The following is a 5,779-nucleotide window of genomic DNA, read 5'->3' as shown; positions in this document are numbered from 1 at the left end:
CGGGGCTTGGCAGCGGTCGGAGTCCGGCCTCTGTAGAAGTCCGGGAGGGGTCCTCTTTTCGGCTGGGATCGTGGGTGGAGTCCGGCTCCCGTAGGAGTCCGGACGGAGCTTACCTGCAGTGGATACTGAAAGCGGAACCCGGCTCCCGTAGGAGTCTGGGCGGAGCCCTCTGCAATCAAAGTTAAAGATGAAGTCCGGCTCCCGTAGGAGTCCGGACGGAGCTTACCAGCAGCTGATACTGAGAGCGGAGCCTGGCTCCCGTAGGAGTCCGGGCGGAGCCGAGCTGCTGTTGATGTCGAAGGCGGAGTCCGGCTCCCGTAGGAGTCCAGGTGGAGCCGAGCTGCTGTTGATGTCGAAGGCGGAGCCCAGCTCCCGTAGGAGTCTGGGCGGAGCCGAGCTGCTGTTGATGTCGAAGGCGGAGCCCGGCTCCCGTAGGAGTCCGGGCGGAGCCGAGCTGCTGTTGATGTCGAAGGCGGAGCCCGGCTCCCGTAGGAGTCCGGGCGGAGCCGAGCTGCTGTTGATGTCGAAGGCGGAGCCTGGCTCCCGTAGGAGTCCGGGCGGAGCCGAGCTGCTCGAAGTCGAAGGCGGAGCCCGGCTCCCGTAGGAGTTCGGTCGGAGCCGTGCTGAAGTCGGCGGCGGAGCCCGGCTCCCGTAGGAGTCCGGGCGGAGCTGTGCTGATGTTGGAGGCGGAGCCCGGCTCCCGTAGGAGCCCGGGCGGAGCCGTTCTGTTCCGTCGTCGACTCCGTCGGGGGTTTTGACTGTGGGTATTTTATACCCAACACTAGTCCCCCTACTTCCGAGTTTGAATTTCAAACAAAGGAAGTATAGAGAGAGAGATGGGTACAGCCAGAACCGTCCCTTCGAATCCCGCGTACTGTCGCCTTCAGATATTTTGGCATTTAATGTGTGTACGTCAGAGCCCGCTTTTCGGTGAAGGTGTCCTGAAGAGTCTTTTCGGAACTCCCGTTGAAATGCGATCCCAAGCGTCGTGCCACGGGAATTCGCGAGCGGTCAACCCTCGATAACAATGAAGGGGATAAGCGCGACACGTGGCACACACCAGCTGGCCCAGAAATACTCACCGCCATAACTGCGCTAGGATCCGTCGGCTATTTAAACCCCTCAGTCCTTTCATGGCTTCATCCTGGCGCTTTTCTTTCCCCTGAGAGTCTTGCTTCCCTCGCACCAGTCCTTGCCTCCTTCAGCCCCCCAATTCTTCTCTGAGGGTCCCCACACCATGTCCTCTACCCCGGAAGCCATCCTTGAGGGGATTTTTAGGGCTTGGAGGAAGGTGAGGAGGAGAACGGCGGCCGATGAGAATCTCTGTCATTTTAAAGGGGGCTCGAAGAAGAATTCCTTCAACAATGGGGGTTTAGTAACGGAGGCTGTCGGTGAAGTTATTCTGCCCGTGAATTTCGGAGTAGCAAGGCGGGGTGATACCGGTCAAGAGGGCAGAGCTGCCGTCATAAGCCATGACGGGATCCTTGACGCCGTCGGGGCCGAGGGACCGGAGGCGGTCGGCATCGATGGCGAGGCAGTGGAACTTGTTGCGGGGACGGTGGAAGTAGCGCATGCCGACCTTGCCGGAGCATTTTGGGTGGCGGCTGTTGTGGGGCATTCGGAGATGAGGCACATTTCTGGCGTCGCTACCGCTTCCGAGGTGACTCCGGTTCTTCTTGAAACAGGTCTTCGCTACTGCCGCCGTTGCCCTTACCGCCTCCGGAGATCTATCCCACCCCTTTCCCGCTAGGGTTGGGACTTCGGAAACAGAATGAGGCGAGATGGGGCGAGAGCTGTTACACGCACTGGAGAACGCGACTGAGAAGGATAGAGACGGAGAGAGGAGTTCGTAGCTTGGAGCGGCCTCCGGTTCGTCCTGCCCGAACCGTGCTTGCGAGATTTGCGATGACGTGTATCTTCTTTTTCTTTTTTTTTTTCTCTGACCCATCGGGTCCTGTAACGTATACTCTTGTTAAATGAAAAAGAGATTTTGTTACCTCGTCTGCATCTCGCATTAAATAGTTGTCTGTCGAATTTCTTCATTTTCCTTTCTGTCTCTTCGTCTGTGTCACGTCGTCCCAAGGTCGTCGGCGACCTCTTCAGTTCATGTGGGGTTGTCGTTTGCCGAGCTACTTTTTGGTTCTTACGCCGTTCGAAGATACTCGATTGTCATTCCGTCGACGGCTGCAGGTTTGCTTGGGGCCCTTCGGGCCCGAAGTCCCTCCTAGGGCTTGAATTTGGGGGTTCAGGCTTCCGTCGCCTTCGGGCACTGTTTGCTTTCCTTTTTGCTTGGGTTTTTTCTCTGTTGAAGTCGGAGCTAAGTTTGGCTCCCTTGGGAGTCCGAGCGGAGAAGTCCTCCTGAAGTTGGAGTAGCTTGGCTCTCGTAGGGGCCAGGGCAAAGTTTTCCTGTAATCAAAGTCATAGGCAAAGTCCGGCTTCTGTAGAAGTCCAGGCGGGATTGTCCTGTAGCTGATGTCGGCGATGGAGCCCGGCTCCCGTAGGAGTCCGGGCGGGATCTTTTTTGTCGTTGGAACCTGGCTCCCGTAGGAGTCCGGGTGAAGTTTTCTTTGTCGCTGGAACCCAGCTCCCGTAGGAGTCTGGGTGAAGTCTTCTTTGTCGCTGGAACCCGACTCCCGTAGGAGTCCGGACTTTTCATTTTGCTCGGGCCGGCGTGAGGTCCTCCTCGCGTTACCAGCCTGGCTTGCGGGGGCGCTTTAGGGCGCTGTGGGGTCTCTCCCCCATCCGATCTAAAAGAACCGGGTATTCGAGTCAGGACGAGGTTCTCCTCCCGTTCCTGACACAGCTGTGGGGGCACATTGGGGCGTTGTAAGGCCTCTCCCCCCATCCGGTCTAAAAGAACCGGACCTTCGACTTTGCTCAAGTTAGGGCGAGGTTCTCCTCCTGTCCCTAACAAGGCTGTGGGGGCACATATGGGCGTTGCAAGGCCTCTCCCCCCATCCGATCTAAAAGAATCGGGCCTTCGACTTTGCTCAAGTTAGGGCGAGGTTCTCCTCCTGTCCCTAACAGGACTGTGGGGGCACATATGGGCGTTGCAATGCCTCTCCCCCCATCCGGTCTAAGAGAACCGGGCCTTCGACTTTGCTCAAGTTAGGGCGAGGTTCTCCTCCTGTCCCTAACAAGGCTGTGGGGGCACATATGGGCGTTGCAAGGCCTCTCCCCCCATCCGGTCTAAAAGAACCGGGCCTTCGACTTTGCTCAAGTTAGGGCGAGGTTCTCCTCCTATCCCTAACAGGGCTGTGGGGGCACATATGGGCGTTGCAAGGCCTCTCCCCCCATCCTGTCTAAGAGAACCGGGCCTTCGACTTTGCTCAAGTTAGGGCGAGGTTCTCCTCCTGTCCCTAACAAGGCTGTGGGGGCACATATGGGCGTTGCAAGGCCTCTCCCCCCCATCCGGTCTAAAAGAACTGGGCCTTCGACTTTATGAGATTGCCTTTTTGTTTTTGACACAGTTTGCTTGAATTGTCTAAAGACACATGGGTATACGATTTTCGATGAAAATGAAGTCACTGGTAGTACATCCGTAAGTTTTCTGAGCTCCACGATAGCGGGAGGTCGGCTCCTTCGAGCTCCTTGAGATAGTAAGTTCCAGGTCGGACTACTTCCTTGACCTCGTAAGGTCCCTCCCAGTTTGGGGCAAGTTTCCCCTGGCCCTGTGGTTGCGAGACAGCAGCTCGTCGGAGCACTAGATCTCCTGCTTTAAATGCCTTGTTCTTGACTCGGGCGTTGTAATATCGGGCAACTTTCTGTCTGTAGGCTGCCATTCGAACCTGAGCAATCTCCCATCTTTCTTCCAGCAGGTCGAGGTTGGCTCTGAGACTTTGTGCATTTTGGGGTTCGTCGAATGCCATGACTCGTGCCGACGGGAGTTTAAGCTCGATCGGGATGACGGCTTCCGTACCAAAGGCTAAAGCAAAGGGAGTCTCCCCTGTAGGCAACCTCTGGGTGGTTCGATACGCCCATAGCACATGATAAAGCTCGTCCGTCCAAGTTCCTTTCGCTCTTTCAAGCCTTGTCTTAATTCCCTGCAAAAGGGTTCTGTTAGTTACCTCAGCATCGCCGTTTGCCTGAGGATGGGCCACTGATGTGAAGTTGTGGGAGATGTTTAGATCTTCACAGAATTCAGCGAATCTAGCTCCCGCGAATTGCCGTCCATTATCAGTGATTAGGGTTCTAGGTAAACCGAACCTGCATACGATTGATTTCCAGACGAAATCCTGCACTTTCGCTTCTGTGATTTTTGCTAGTGGCTCGGTCTCGACCCATTTGGTGAAGTAGTCGATCGCTACAAGGAGAAACTTCCTTTGACCGGACGCCATGGGAAAGGGGCCAAGAATATCCATCCCCCACTGTGCAAAAGGTCATGGAGCGCTCAAGGGTGTGAGCTCGGTAGCAGGTTGTCTCTGGATGTTGGCGTATCTCTGGCATCGATCACACTTTTTGACATATTCGATCGAGTCATGATGCATTGTTGGCCAGTAATACCCTTGGCGGAGTAGCTTGTGGGATAAAGATCTGGCACCCAAATGGTTTCCGCAAGCTCCCTCGTGTACTTCCCATAAAGCGTAGTCAGCTTCTGAGGGCCGGAGACACCTTAAGAGGGGCAAGGAGTATGATCTTTTGTACAATTTGCCCTCATAAAGGATGTACCGGGAGGCTTAATTTCGGAGCTTCCGGGCTTCTTTCGCGTCCTGAGAGAGAATCCCATCTTTAAGATAGGTTGTCAGTGGGTCGACCCAGCTGGGCTCGTGGTCGATCTCCATTACGGGCCGCGGTTCTTTCGTACTCGGATGTTTTAAAACTTCAAAGAAGACACCTTTGGGCAATTCGGCCGGAGCCAATGTCGCCAGTTTGGAGAGAAGATCGGCTCTGGTATTCTCCGACCTTGGAATTTGCCTGATGTCGAAACTGCTAAAGGTGGGGGCGAACTCCTTCACTTTCTCAAGATATTTGGCCATACTGTCCTTCCGTGCTTCATAGTTTCCGCTGACTTGCCCCACCACAAGTTGGGAGTCGCTGTGCACCCGGAGTCGACCTATTCCAAGCTCTTTGGCGACCCTTAATCCTGCAATCAGAGCTTCATATTCTGCTCCATTGTTTGTTGCGGGGAACTCGAAACGCAGAGCGTACTCCGCGACGACTCCCTCCGGGCTGACCAAGATCAGTCCTGCACCCGCGCCTACCGTGTTGGAAGATCCATCCACATAGAGGGTCCAAAAGCAATCGAAGGGGCTGGCTTCTTCGTTGGGGGAGTTCGGTCGGGCCTTCAGGTCGTCAACTTTGCTTTGCTCAGGTTCGGCCTCCTCGGGGATGGTGCACTCTACTATGAAATCTGCCAATATTTGGGCCTTTATTGCTGGTCTAGGTTTATAGTTGATGTCGAATTCTGTGAGCTCGATTGTCCATTTTGCCATTCTTCCAGAGGTATCAGCTCGGTGCAAAACTGCCTTGATCGGTTGATCGGTGAGTAGCATCACCATGTGCCCTTGAAAGTAAGGTCGGAGTCTCTGAGCTGCAATCAACAAGGCGTAAGTCATTTTTTCTAATTTAGTATACCTGGTCTCGGCGTCCCTCAGCGCACGGCTAATGTAGTAGACCGGCCGCTGGACTTTCATTTCTTCTTTGACAAGGACAGCTGCGAGGGCTGTGGGAGAGACTGCCAGGTACAAAAATAGTTCCTCCCCAGGTTCAGGCTTCGCCAGCAGAGGGGGTGAGCTAAGGTAGCCTTTTAATTCTTCGAATGCCTGTTGGCATTCAGAGG

The sequence above is a fragment of the Elaeis guineensis genome, chromosome 3 (assembly GCF_000442705.2).
Source record: "Elaeis guineensis isolate ETL-2024a chromosome 3, EG11, whole genome shotgun sequence".
NCBI classification, from domain to species: Eukaryota; Viridiplantae; Streptophyta; class Magnoliopsida; order Arecales; family Arecaceae; genus Elaeis; species Elaeis guineensis.
The sequence above is the reverse complement of the archived record's forward strand: the minus strand, read 5'-3'. Positions refer to the sequence as shown.